At 41.8% G+C, this 15,109-nt stretch overlaps 2 long non-coding RNA genes across 2 annotated transcripts; one reads left to right on the top strand and one right to left on the bottom strand.

Annotated features, from left to right (window-relative positions):
• Positions 1–8,409: 8,409 nt before the first annotated feature.
• LOC112587638 lies at positions 8,410–11,478 on the bottom strand. Its single transcript, XR_006542364.2, has 2 exons — positions 10,686–11,478; positions 8,410–8,725 (listed from the first exon to the last, which is right to left on the bottom strand). It is a non-coding gene; the product is annotated as an uncharacterized LOC112587638 (long non-coding RNA).
• LOC123327696 lies at positions 10,175–12,080 on the top strand. Its single transcript, XR_006542363.1, has 2 exons — positions 10,175–10,465; positions 11,808–12,080. It is a non-coding gene; the product is annotated as an uncharacterized LOC123327696 (long non-coding RNA).
• The last annotated feature ends 3,029 nt before the right edge of the window (positions 12,081–15,109 follow it).

Here is a 15,109-nt window from a genome sequence, read left to right as displayed (position 1 = left end):
TCAGCACAAGACGGTGCCACAGAGAAGTCAGAGCCTCCACTTTAGTGCTTGAACTCACCTCCCCTGAAATTTCACCCACTGGATGTCCCAAGAATGCCCACGCTCCCTTCCTAAGCCTTGAATCCAACCAGGAGATAGGCTGTGACTTCACATGTGGATGTGCAGAGCTCCTGGATGGATAGAAATAAGCCCTTGATGAAAGGATAGGTAATTATATTGGCTGGCCAATGTACTTTCAAACCAAAATGCTCATGTTTAGTGTTAGTTTTAGTGGATAGAGGGCCTCACTCCTTCTAAGATCTAAACTCACCCAGAACTGCATATATTCTTAGATCCATATTTCTGCTCATTTTCCCCTTTCACTATGGTAATCCCAGTGTTTCTCTCCCTTGACTACACACATTCACCCTGATTTACATGATGGACTTCTAAGTGTTGGAAACAGCCCTGACACAAATATGCGCCCTGCACTCACAGAGGGTAGGTGTACATGGATGCACTCACACACATGTGCACTTTCTTTTCAAAGATTATCATCAAAAAAAAAATAAATAAGCTCCTTGAACAACCTCAAAATCATAAAGTTTTGAAGTGTGGCATCTGCATTGATAAATACCCGTGTTTTTACAGGGTACTGTACCCTGGTGTTTCAAAAAAACTGTTTAGTCGGATCATTCTTTTTCAGATTAGAGAGTCTCCCTCAATTAAACATGTGTGCCCAGTCATTTCAGTCGTGTCCAACTCTGCAACCCCATGGACTGTAGCCCCCCAGGCTCCTCTGTCCATGGAATTCTCCAGGCAAGAATACTGGAGTGGGTTGCCATGCCCTCCTTCAGGGGATCTTCCCAACCCAGGGATAGAACCTGAGTCTCCTGTGTCTTCTGCATTGCAGGCAGATTCTTTACCACTGAGCCACCAGGGAAGTCCCATTTAAAATAATTAATCTTCATATATGAAAAACATATTCAAACTTTTTAGAACTCTGAACTTTTCTTCTGAACTTAATAAAGACAATAACATTGACAACAGTGGAATTTTATATGAACCTACTGGGTATGCATGTGTGCTAAGTCACTTGAGTCATGTCCAACTCTGTGTCACCCTATGGACTGTAGCCCACCAGGCTTCTCTGTCCATGGGATTCTCCAGGCAAGAATACTGGAATGGGATGCTAAGCCCTCCTCCAGGAGATCTTCCCGATCCAGGGATGGAACCGGGCCTCCTGCATTGCAGGCAGATTCTTTACTGTTGAGGCTCCAGCAAAGCCCCCATGAACCTACTACTTTTGGAATAAATTATCCCTGGCTGATAGATAAGCAACCGTTATGGGTTGAATTTTGTACTCCTCCCCCAAATACACATGCTAAAGTTCCAAGCTCCAGCCCCTGGGAATGTGATCTTATTTGGAGATAGGGTCACTGCAGATGTAATTAGTTGAAATGAGGTCATAGTGGAGCCCGGTGGGCCCCAATCCAATATGACTGATGTCCTTATCGAAGGGGAAACTTGGAGACAGACACATACAGGGAGAACACCATGTGAAAATGAAGGCAGAGATCCTGGTGTTGCTTCTTCAAGTCAGGGAACAGCACCATTTGCCAGCAAAACACCAGAAGCTAGAAGAGAAGCATAAGCCAGATTTTCCCTCACAGCTCTCGGAAGGAACCAACCCTGCTGACACCTCGATCTTGGACTTCTAGCCTCGAGGACTGTGAGTCAATAAAGTGCCTGCTGTTTAAGCCTCCGTGTACAGCACTTCATTATGTCAGCCACAGGAAACTGAAACAATAACCAAATTTGGGGATTTTCTCCTCTAGGCTTATTTCTAAATTATCAAGTCCAAATGACTCAAACAATTTGTATAAGGCTGCTTTGTTCATTCTACTAACTGCACACACACAGTCACGTCCATACACGGAGAAGAGGGACTGGACCTGGCCCTATCGAGAGCCGTCGCTGGGAATGCCCCACAGACCGTGCCGTAGCTGTAGACGTCAACAGGGGTGGTGTTTTCTTACTCTCAGTCTTGAATCAGTAAAAGAAGAAGAAGAAAAAAAAAAAAGCACACTTGCGTATTCACTGGTTTGGGCCCAGTCATGATTCCTTTAAAGACGCTGCCAATAGATTTTAGTCATTCTCTGGCAAAGGTTTCTCTTCAACCGCAAACACTGCATAGTTGCGGAATGACTCACCACTTTGAGTAATCTAATTCCTTGACCAGTACATGCCTGCTGCTCTCAGCACACACTGTCTTTAGTGGTGTGTTTTGTTTTGCTCTTTTCTCCCAGAGCTTCTTTCATACTTTCGTAAGGACACGGTAAGGGATTTACTCTGAGTCCTCAGAGAGGATAAATCTTGCTTCCTCAGCAGCCTGTGACCTGGCTACTCATCAAGAACCAAAATGTGAAGTCTTATTAAGCTTTCTCATACCGTGAGCTAAGCTAGAGGTGGCGTGATTACTGCAAAAAAGCAGTAAGTGTGGGCTGAAAAAAAATTTTTTCCCCAAACTGGAAGCCGTTTGCTAAAGAATCCAGGGGAAAAACAAAAAGGAAGATGCTGAATGGTGTTCCAGGAAAGATGGTGGAGTGAAGTTCACCCCACGTCACCACCAGGGTCCCACAGAGACTCACAAAATAACACCAAATAACACCCAGAAGCTATTTCTATCAATAAAGTTTAAAGAAATACCTCTGAGCTTATTTTCATATGATTTTTTTTAATGTGTGTTACAGGTATTTTCCCATCCAATATATTATAAGCACAAGCTATTTTGTTCTTTAACCAAGAAGTAATTTTTTCTCTAAGGCTGATAGATTGAAACATTTTGAATATTTGTAACATTTTCTATCAAGAAGAATTTGTATGAGTTTCTGGCCAGCACTTTTTTGAGTTGTTTTTTTTTTCTCTTTCTTCTTCCATGAGTGGGTTCCAAAATTGTGGAGATAGAAATTGGAGAAATGAAACCATCTACAAAATGAAAAGGCAACCTACTGAATGGGAGAAAAATATATGCAAATTGTATATCTGATAAGGGATTAATATTCAAAATAAAGAATTCATACAACTCAAGAGCAAAAACCCAAATAATCCAATTTAAGAATGGACACTCAGTCAGTTCAGTTGCTCAGTCATGTCTGACTCTTTGCGACCCCATGAATCACAGCACGCCAGGCCTCCCTGTCCATCACCAACTCCCGGAGTTCACCCAAACTTGTGTGCATCAAGTCAGTGATGCCATCCAGCCATCTCATCCTCTGTTGTCCCCTTCTCCTCCTGCCCCCAATCCCTCCCAGCATCAGGGTCTTTTCCAATGAGTCAGCTCTTCGAATGAGGTGGCCAAAATATTGGAGTTTCGGCCTCAGCATCTGTCCTTCCAATGAACACCCAGGACTGATCTCCTTTAGGATGGACTGGTTGGATCTCCTTGCAGTCCAAGGGACTTTCAAGAGTCTTCTCCAACACCACAGTTCAAAAGCATCAATTCTTCGGTGCTCAGCTTTCTTCAACAATGGACAGAGCAACTTAATAAACATTTTTTTTTCCCCAAAGAAGATATACAGATGGCCAATAAGCACACAAAATGAAGTTCAATATCACTAAGCACCAGGGAAATCCAAATCAAAACCAAAATGAGATACCAATGTATATCTGCCAGTATGACTAAAAGGACAATAAATAACAAGTGTTTGCAAGGATATGGAGAAAAAGGAACCCTGATGCATGGTTGGTGGGAATGCAAACTGGTGCAACCATGATGGAAAACAGTAAGAGGTACCCAAAAAATTAAAGCTAGAACTACCATATGATTCAGCAATTCCACTCTTGGGTATTTACCTGAAGAAAATGAAAACACTAACTTGAAAAGCTATCTGCACGTCCATGGTCACTGCAGCATTATTTACAATGGCCATGACATGGAAACAACTATGTCCATTGATGGATTAATGGATAAAGACGATGGAATACACACACACACACACACACACACACACACACACGTACACACACTGGAATATTATTCAGCCATAAAAAATAAAATTGTGTAAAAAAATAGGTAAAACCTTGTCATGCAGCAGCATGAATGGACCTTAAAGGCACTGTGCTAAGTGAAATAAGTTGGAGAAAGACAAATACTCCATGATCTGATTTAAATGTGGAATCTAAACAAACAAAACCAAGCTCATAGGTACAGAGAACAGACTAATGGTTGCCAGAGGTGGGAGGTCAGCAAAAACAGGTGAAGGTGGTCAAAGAGATACGAACTTCTAGTCACAAAATAAAAAATTCATAGGGGTGTAATGTACAGCATGGCAACTCTAGTTAATAATACTGTATTGCATATTTGCAAGTTGCTAAGAGGGTAGATCTTAATTCTCATCACAAGGAAAAGAAGTTTATAAGTATGTATAGGGACAGAAGTTAACTAGATTCATTGTGGTGATTATTTCACAATATATACAAATATCAAATCACTATGTTGCACACCTGAAACAGATATGTATGTCAACTATACCTTAAGTTTTTTAAAAAAAGAAATTGCAGAAATGAAAGAAAAGTTCTTTAAATTCATTTATGCTATGCTGCTTTGTTCCACAGCCAAATATAGGAGAGAGAAAGACAGATCTTAAGTTTATGTTGCAAATGGAGATGCTTTCAGAACAAGCTGAAGAGTGGCTGTTTAATAGTATTATTTATAACTTATATTGGCATGTTAACACACAACTCTCACAAAACCCACTTCACCCTCAACACAGCCCTGAGAACTAGATATATAACCACTGAGGAAATAGAAGTTCCCAAGTTCTTTTTTTTTTTTTGTAAATTAATTTATTTATTTTAATTGAAGGCTAATTACTTTACAAAATTGTAGCAGTTTTTGCCATACATTCACATGAATCAGCCATGGGTGTACATGTGTCCCCCATCCTGAACCCCCCTCCCACTTCCCTCCCCATCCAAGTTCTATGGAAGGTGTTGGAGCTAGGACTGTCAGCTTAGTGCTCTTCATCCAGCATCCTCTAGGACAACTCACCCTAGACAGGAAGCATAGCTATTTGCCCCAGAGAATTCTCTAGTTAACATAGGATCAGACTCCTTTCCACCTAAGGATGGCAAAGTGAGCCACAAAACTTCTTTAAACTTCTGTTTTCTCATCTGCAAAATAAGGACAATGCCACCAATCCCCATAGGATAAGATGAGAGTAAAATCCAGTGGTACCAGTGAAAGAAGGTTAATAAACCATAAAGCATTAGGCACGTGTTATACAAATCGCTTTTCCCAGAGCTGTATCACGGTGAGTAAGGACACTTATTTGAACGTTTGACCTTAGGCAAGTTTCTTAATATGTCTAAGGCTCATCCTTATCGGTAAAACAAGAACACAATTAGGAACTTGCCAGTAAGATGATGGTTGAAACACAGAGGAACTGATCCATGCCAAGTACCCAGCTCTGGTCACTGCACGGACCCAGCAAGTTCTCAATAAATGCTAACGTTCATTGTAAAGCTGTTTGTATTTGATCCCAGCCCTTTACCAGTTGAAGTATAAGCAAACAGCCCAAGTTGTGTCTATCCAGACTCTTCACTCTGATGGCTGTTTCAACCCTATCTTCTCAAAAGACCTATTTGGATGAGTTCCACTTACTTTTTGTTTTGCAAAATTAATATCTCTGGTCTGTGGCAAACTTTCAGCCACTGAGCATGGTTTGCTCTCCTTTTATTCCTCCATGGCACAGGATCTGGTTGGATAATATTTACCCCTATCCTGATAGCCAGGGAGCAGAACCAACCCACTCCTCAGCTCGGGGTTCCTCCCCAAAGAAGGGCAGCATGACAATATTACTTCAAAAGTTAGCTGGCAGTTACAGAGCCAAGTTTTTGAACACACAGGAGAATATATCATTTTATGTACTAACTAGGAAAAGTCAACTGTAGCTGTCAGTGAGGAAAGGAATGTAAAAAAGCAGCAAGGCGCCTGACATAATTGGCACTTAAGACAAGCTGGGCTAGAAGAGAAAAAGCAACAAATTGTCTTCCGGATTGGATTGGTGTCTGATCATACCTTTAAAGAATGTTTTCACAGGAAAAGAAGAATAAACACCAAGCACAAACTAATCTTAAAATCTCATTCGTCTCTGGCTATGAACACTATTTCTTAATCAGGTAACTGCATTTTTCTGGAAACTAGATCATCCAAATGTATGTATAGGTGTATATATCTTAATGTATTTCCTGAGGGTCATGTAGATTACACACATCAACACTCACATGAATGGAAGCTGTTTACCTGTGTTCCAGTACGTTGGCGGTGCATGGGCTGGTTCCTCAGACTTGCTTTCAGGGAATAATGAAACTCTGAAATGGCCTAGTGATTTTCAGAGGAGAGAAAGTGAAACTTGGAAACTAGATGCAGATGGAAGCGTCCTGAAATCCTTGCCATTGCCTTGTTCCTGAGCGTTTCAGAAGTCAGTGTGTTCATCCTCAAACATTTCAGGGTTCTCCTAATTCCTCCCTCTGGGAGGTCTGTGTTTCAGATCTTAGACTTCCTACCCTATCCATTTTGTTTTTTCCAGAACTTCAGCGTTTGAACTTGTGACTTGCTATCACTGTATGGCTCTTGATTCAGTCAGTGATGTTTATGAAGTGCCTGCTACCTATCAATAAAAGGCATTGTACACACAGGGCACTTTGTGTACATTACAGAATACGTGATTGATACTGTAACCCCCCAGGTGTCTCCAAACAATGTTGAGAGCCAGCCATGAAGCAAGCCCTGAAGATACAAATTTGAATAAAGCCCAGAACCTTGCAGTCTAATATATAGACAAGTGAGGGATGCAGGCAGATAAATAATTACAACACAACATGAAAAGTACAAAACAACCAGCCAGGCTGTGGGTTTGCCCCATTTGCTGACTTTCTGGCTGAAATTCATGAATGGACTTGGTGGTGACGTCTAAGGACCTCCTGGAGAAGTGGGACACTGAGCTCCAGCCGCAGAGTAGAACCTGTTCCTGGCAGTGGATGGAAACCTAACCCGGTCGTCTGCCCACATTCCCACAGAGCATATTTCTCTTCTTTCTCATAAGAGCCATAGCATTTCCCTTTGGATCTGGAGAAAGCCTTTCACTGGGGCCTCTCACCTGTCCCATAATTCCCTCTCTAGTCTCATTTTTTCTCCCCCCATCCCCCATGTCTGTCTCTTGGTGTCTGTGACTTCCTTCCTGTTCCATTATTCCAATGCTGTCACCCCCTCATCACACTGGGCCTCCCCTAAATGATATCTTGTAAACAGCTGTCTCTCTGGAATATGGGGAGGTACGTCTTTTGCACTATGGGTAGTTAGAATACGTAGCACTGAAAATGTCTGCTGCTGCTGCTACTAAGTCGCTTCAGTCGTGTCTGACTCTCTGCGACCCCATAGACGGCAGCCCACCAGGCTCCTCTGTCCCTGGGATTCACCAGGCAAGAATACTGGAGTGGGTTGCCGTTTCCTTCTCCGAAAATGTCTGACACTATCCTATTTAGATTTTGTATTTTTATTTTTTAAATTATTATTATTTTTTTTTAAGGTTTCTCATTTGTTACCTAGTTTATACATAATAGTGTATGTATGTGGATCCCAATCTCTCACTTTATCCCACCCCCCCACCCACGCTTTTCCTCCTTGGTGTCCATATGTTTGTTCTCTATGTCTGTGTCTCTATTTCTGTTTTGCAAGTAAGATCGTCTATACCATTTTTCTAGATTTCACATACATGCGTTAATATACAATATTTGTATTTTTAAACTGAAAGCAAACATCTATAGATGAAATATTTCTCTTTCTAAGACAAAGAGTAAGTCAAGGACAACCCCAAAAAGAGCCTTCACGTGATGCTGACTCAAATGAAAGCAGGACGAAAAGAGAATTACATAACTCTGAGCACTTCCACTCTGTTTCAAGAGGGATACATTATGGCGGGGAGGGGGCAGGAGGAAATCAAGAAACAGACATGCAAGAGACAGGCTGAGCCAGGGGTGTGAGTGTCTCTATACAGTGGACGCCTCAGGGGCTGCGGCCGGGGGTGTGAGTGTCTCTCTATGGTGGACGCCTCAGGGGCTGAGCCAGGGGTGTGAGTGTCTCTATGGTGGACGCCTCAGGGGCTGAGCCAGGGGTGTGAGTGTCTCTCTATGGTGGACGCCTCAGGGGCTGTGGCCAGGGGTGTGAGTGTCTCTCTATGGTGGACGCCTCAGGGGCTGCGGCCAGGGGTGTGAGTGTCTCTCTGTGGTGGACGACTTAGGGGCTGCGGCTTTTGATGGTCGTCTCTGAGTGAGACAAGAATGCCATTGTTGCTGCTCTCACCACAGTTCTGGGAATGAAGAATAGACTCCTTTATTTTTACATCCCAGTATAATCTCTTTATTTAAGGCCTACATTTCAGAAGGTCTCAATCTGAAATGTGGATCTTGGAAAACCCTGCCCAGTAATCAGGAAGGCAGTCAGGGGAGCCTTGGAGTTTGAGCTGCACTCTCAGCTGTGTGGATGTTCAGACCTGTGACCTGAGGCCAGGTGGTCCTGGTCCCCCTCTGCTCTAGTCCGGCTAGGAGGTACTGCTGTACTTCTGGGGTGCTGGGGCTGCGCCCAGACTCTAGAACCTGATAGACAGTAGGCAAAGCTCAGCTCCATCACTTACAATGTGACTTTGGGTCGGTTACGAAACTTCTCTGTGCTTCAGCTTCGTCCCTGTGAAATGGAGAAAACAACAGAACCTTATGGCGTCCTCATAGGGGTAAAGTGAGTTAGCATTTATGGGGCTCCCAGAGCTGTGTTGGACATGTTTACTATTACAATGCTCACAAATCCAAGAGAAATCTAGTTAAGGGCAAAATGGTGTCCTTTATTTGGACATAAACTATGAAATACCAGCATTTAATAAATTTAAATCTCAAGTCACAGAATGACAGATCCTAAAGACAGGTTTCAGAGAAGGCAATGGCACCCCACTCCAGTACGCTTGCCTGGAAAATCCCATGGACAGAGGAGTCTGGTAGGCTGTAGTCCATGGGGTCGCTGAGGGTCGGACACGACTGAGCAACTTCCCTTTCATTTTTCACTTTCATGCACTGGAGAAGGAAATGGCAACCCACTCCAGTGCTCTTGCCTGGAGAATCCCAGGGACAGGGGAGCCTGGTGGGCTTCTGTCTATGGGGTCACACAGAGTTGGACACGACTGAAGCGACTTAGCAGCAGCAAAGACAGGTTTTTAAAAAGGCATAATTCCTGGTGATACTGTAACCAACAAATAAAATAAAGGTGCTGCTCTGTGCTTAGTCATTCAATCATATCCAACTCTTTGCAACCCCATGGACTGTAGCCCACCAGGATCCTCTGTCCCTGGGGATTCTCCAGGCAAGAATGCTAGAGTGGATTGCCATGCTCTCTTCCAGGGGATCTTCTCAACCCAGGAACCGAACCCAGGTCTGCAGCACTGCAGGTGGATTCTTTACCATCTGAGCCACCAGGGAAGGGCTTCTCAGGTGGCACTAGTGGTAAAGAACCCACCTGCCAATGCAGGAGCTGCAAGAGACACTGGTTCCATTTCCAGCTCAGGAAGATCCCCTGGAGAAGGGAATGGCAACCCACTCCAGTATTCTTGCCTGGAGAATCTCATGGAAAGAGGAACCTGGTGGGCTACAGTCCATAGAGTCACAAAGAGTCAGACACAACTGAAGCGACTGGGCATGTACACACACACAGCAACACAATATACAGGATTCTGCTGAGCCATTTCAAGGCAAAAGAGGCATCAACACAACAAGAATAGGTTTGTGTCCTTGCCTTTGGGTGTACATGCCTCTCAGGACTCAGGTGTGTATGTGGCTCCAAAAAAATGGCCCTATTGAGATGGACAGACTTTCTCCCTAGACTCCTGGGTTCAGAGAAACTCACAGTTCACCAAGGCAGTTTGCTCAACTCTAATTAGGAATCTGATTGCTGGTTGGCCTTGCACAAAGGACTTTTAATTAGGGCTGAGAACGCTTAGAAAAATCCACTTGGCAAGTCAACTCCCTCCCTCTATCTCTTTTTTAACATCTTGCCAAGATCATAAGGAAAGGGAGAGCTTAATTACAGTTGGTGTATATATCTTTAAGAAAAAAATACATTAAGTGCTTTAAAATAGGCTCTCTTGGCTCTGTGATCACAAGGATTTTACTCACTTCTTATCCCTGATTGGTCTCATTCTCAGTTACAGATGAATCAGACACATTTTGAGCAGCTTTAAGATTTGCTTTTCATCCAAAGCCAAGTAGGCAAATGGCAGTGAATTCACAAGCTTTTCCAAATGATCTCATAGGTTCCTCCGGCTCCATGGTGGGGGCCGTTTGCACTCTGCAATGCTGTTATCTTAAACACCCCCAGCCTGCTTGTGTCTAAGGGGAGGCTGCCTTGTAGGGCTGGGTGATGCGCTCCACTTTCTAGAAGGTGAGTTTGAGTACCTTCATAGGTGCGTGTGGTAGCAGTGACCTGAGAAAGGAAATAAGCACAGGGAAGACCCTCAGCCAGGAATTAGGGCCTGGAGGAGCTGGGGTGGACACGGAGCCTTGGAGATGGACGCTGTCCGGAAATCAGCATCTCTTCACGCATCAGGAGAATCATCCTCTCCTTAAGTCTCCCAGCCTGAAAACAGGTGACCCACACTTACCCTTCAGTCCACTGGAACTGGGCCCCGGCAGCCAGTGACTTCCTCATTATTTATGTGAAATAGCTGACAGCACATGGAGTGGCTGAACCTGTGCAATACATGCACAGGGCGACCCTGGGAAGTTCAAATCAGCCCCTCAGAAGCATGAGAGATTTTCCGACTGAAGTTTGTGTTTTATCATTCCTTTAGTCTCTGCCTTTTCTTTTTCTTTTTTTAAAACAAGTCTTTGTGCCTTGGTGCTAAGGATCCCTTTCATCTAATCTCAGACACCTGAAGCTCTGCTATTGAATTACATCTCTTCACTTACTATTTATGTTTGATGCAAAAATAAGAAAGCGAGTGGGAGCAGAAGACACTGTCACTTGCGTCTGAAAGGGATCTGTCCATCATCCCTGAGCTCCATCCAGCTCTTTCACACTTTTTCAACATGATGCTTCTGTGCAGACTCTTGACTTTGGCTCCGTAGAATGATCTTAACATTTAGGCACAGCCTTCTCTGTTGAGCTGATACTGATCATGGTCAATAGGAATTTTTAAACCTTCTGCCTTTTGACATAGACAACTGGTGAGGGAGGGAGGGGCCAAGTTGCTCTGAAATCGTTTCCAAGCCCTGGGAATATGTGCCGGCTACCCGAGTGCCTTTCAACACAAATATCTTTCTACGGTCTCGCTGGTTCTGTAGTGGCAGCTGTGACAAATATATTTCATGATTTTATGATGAAATGTCACTGGACTAAGAACTCCTTAATATCAAAGAAAATATTGGAGGGAGAACAGCTTTCTAATTCAAGCCAGGTGAGTTTCCAAGATATGGGGCTGATTGATTGCACCATATGTAGCCTCTCCTGGACATTACTGTTACCCCATCTCAAGAGATATCAGACATGAATTTACCACCATTGCGTTCTTCCTGCTTTTGAAAATAATCAGGTTTCTGTGTTACCTTCTTTCCCAACTGCCAAGAACACACTCCAGAACTTCGCATTAGCTCTTCTGATGAGTTGGAGAGGGAAATGTCATTATCCTTGTTTTACAGATGGAGAAATCTGAGGCTCAGGGAGGCTGTTTTGCCTAAGGTGAAAGTGTTGTTTTAATCCTCGACTTTTATTTTTATCTCTTCAGATTTCTTCCTGAGGGTGGTAATGAGCTCGGAGGATTCATCAGGACTAAACCTTGTCTGAAGACTTGTTTATAAAATTATTTCAATAAAATCTGCAATCAGATTGGCTGGGGCGGGTCTTCAAACCAAGCGGCTTCCCTAATGAGCACACTCGTCAGGGTGGCAAAATCTCGTTACCAGCCGGCTTCTCCCACACTTTGTCAAGGCGGGTGGTGGGGGATGGTGGAAATTTATTAGTAATAAAGACCAAAGCTCTAGGAGCTTTTATACGAGAACCTTGTTTCTTTTTTATTTCTTTAATTATTTAAAAAGTTAGGTTGGAAAATGGTTGCGGAGCAGCTAATAACGTGACTTCAGAGCAGGGTAGCTGAGCCCATCCCACTCATTAGCTCCGAACCAGCTTCGTGCTGGCTTTCCTTGGTGAGTTACTGGCTTCTAATTCCTCTTTCTTGGGGTTGTGCTATTTGCCCCTCTGATTCCTATCTGCCTCCCTGATTCAACTCACACATTTAAGTTATGGACTGAATTTTCAATGTAAAAAGAAACCCAGAAGGAGGGTTTTTGTGTTTCAGAGCCCAGGGCTTCAGAATCCTCATGGGTCTGGAAGCCACCATGGACTGCTGTTGGTTAAGAGTTTGTCTTCCATGTTTTCCGTATTTGTGATGCTTTGAAAGATAGGGTCTTTGGTTACTCACAACAGGACAGCACCCCTGAAGACAGGAGGCCAAACTATAGACCACTGTGGGGCTGGGTTGTCAAAAGGCCCCTCACTCAAAGACAGGAAAGTACTTTGCAGTCCTAAGGATCCACCATTGCTTGAAATAACCCTTTTTGAGGTCTATTCATGTTTCAGCATGTTATGATAGCACATATTTCTTTCTTTTTTGATTTAATGTTTAATTCATTTTTATGGATGAATTCTTTAGTGTGGATGTATCTAATTTTCTCTCTTCAACAGCTGATGGGCATCTGAATTGTTTCCAGTTTGAGGTTATTATAAATAATCCTACTATGAATATCTGCATACACGTCTTTGTGTAGATGTTTCCTTTCTCTTGGTGGACTCTAGGAGTAAAATTACCAGTCCTCTTTCTAAATGTCCATTTAACAAAATTTAGTAGATTTCAAACTTTACTATTACTGGGTAGTTGAATATAACATAGAAATCACATGTTTTATAAAACTTTGCAAGAATTCTTAATAAGCCAGCAGTACTTTTTTGAAAGGAGGGTTTTTTTTTTTTTTACATTATTTTTTGATAACTTTGTCAGTTCCTTCTCAAGGTTATTGGTTTTCTCATATGTATACTTTATTTAATGAATTTTAGCAATTTCCCACAGAAAATCATCCATTTACCAATATTTTCACATGTATTAACATTATCTTTCACATATAATATTATCTTATTTCATTTAAATCTCCTCTGCAATATGTCAATATCCATTTTCTGTATATTATTAGTTTGTATTTCCTTTTTTCCTAGATTCAAATGGTGAAAAGTATTTCCATTCTGTTAGCCTTTAAAAATATGAAAACACTTGAATCAATTGATTATACTTTACTTTCTAATTTGTAAATTTCTTTGTTGTCTATTTCTGTTTATTTGGATTTATTTTATTCTTCTATTTCTAATTTTTTAGTCATATGATTAGCTTTTAAATTTTCATTTTTCTGGTTTAATTTTGATAGTATTTGAGGCTCTAAGCATACTTCTTGGTACTGATCTGGCCACATTCCATGAATGCTTATATATAATTTTCATAACTTTCTAAATAGCTTGCAATTATAGTTTTGATTTTTTAATGAAATGCTTATAAAGATTTTTTAAAATTTCCAAGTGGTTGAGAGCTTAGATATTTTTATTCTTATTTAAATTTGTGAAAGATTTCTTTGTGGTCTTATATATTATTTGTTTTGCTCAGGGTTTCAAATAATAGCTTTTAAAAAGACTCATTTTTTGTTGTTATGGACCAAAATTCAATATTGGTCTATAAATCAACTTTCATAATTATAGTATTTCAAACTTTGGTATCCTCTTTTTGTTGTCAAAATCTGGTATTTAGGTCTCCTAATGACTTATTATTTTTCTATCAATTTTTGTTTCTTAATGTTTAATGCTGTGCTTTCATCACATGACTTTTATCATTGTAATATTTTCATTCTGTGTTATTCCTTTTATCAACATTATATACCAAATGGATCCTTTATTCCAAGGATTGCTTTATGACTCTTAGTTTTTCTAATTATTTCTGCCATTCATCTTTTTATTTCTATCTGCTTGTTTAAGATTTGGCTATTGTTTTATTCTTTTAGCTATTTAGAGTTAATTTTAACACTTACTGATGTTTTTCCTAATTTCCAAGTGAATTCATGTTCACTGCAGAAATGCTGGCAACTACAGAAAAACACAGACACACAAAATCATTCGTTACCCAGAGTTTTCTCTTTTCTCATCCCCTTCTTTAAAAATTTTCTTTGCTATGTTCAAAGAAAGCCAGAAGAGCCTACGTCAGGGCCTAAGGTCACAGGCCAATTATACCAGAAACCGGATCCTTCCACAGTCCAGAGCGTGGAGAGACAGAATTATCAAGAAATGCGCTCCCATTTCTGCTTCATTTTTTAAAATTCAAAAACAGCAAATCACATTCCTCTCTTGTCTACTGTGGGAGTGGAGAAATAAAGTGATTAGATTGCCAAGGATTCAAAGAAAGAATGATGTGAATCTGCTGCTCAGGAGGAGGAAGCCAGGCACCTCCCTCATGTCAGGAGTTGAGGGAAGGTGATTCCAGGGGCCACTGCTGAGAAGCAAAAGCATGGCTTCAGAACGGGCCTGGGTGTATGTGTGTGTTACTGTATATTTGTGTGTGTTTGTATGTATGTTGTGTTTTGTTGTATTTTGTGTGTTGGTTTTTTGTTGTGTGTATGTTGTTGTGTGTGCATGGTTGTTTGTTTATTGTTGATGTGGGTGTGTGTTGGTTTTGTGTGTATGTTGCCGGTGTGGGTGGGTGTTTTCATGTCTGTTTATTCTTGTTTGTATGTGCTGTTGTGTGTTTGCATGTGTGTATTATTTTGTGTGTGTGTGGTTGTTCTTGTGGGGAGGGGGGTTAATAGTAGCAGAAAGGGTTTGGCAGCAGCCCAGAGGTCCTGCTGAGGGTAAGCAGATAGTCAGCACAGCTAAGTTGTTTTCTTCAGTCAAGAAATTGGGTCTGAGAGCTGTCTCAAGTCATGTTCTGGCTGACAAGTAAGGTCCAGAGCTTAAGCAAAAATGTGTCCTACGTCAAAGGATCTGAAAATAGGCTCTTCA

This window comes from Bubalus bubalis, chromosome 10, assembly GCF_019923935.1.
Source record: "Bubalus bubalis isolate 160015118507 breed Murrah chromosome 10, NDDB_SH_1, whole genome shotgun sequence".
Classification (NCBI taxonomy): domain Eukaryota; kingdom Metazoa; phylum Chordata; class Mammalia; order Artiodactyla; family Bovidae; genus Bubalus; species Bubalus bubalis.
This window is presented reverse-complemented; position numbering and strand designations above follow the sequence as displayed.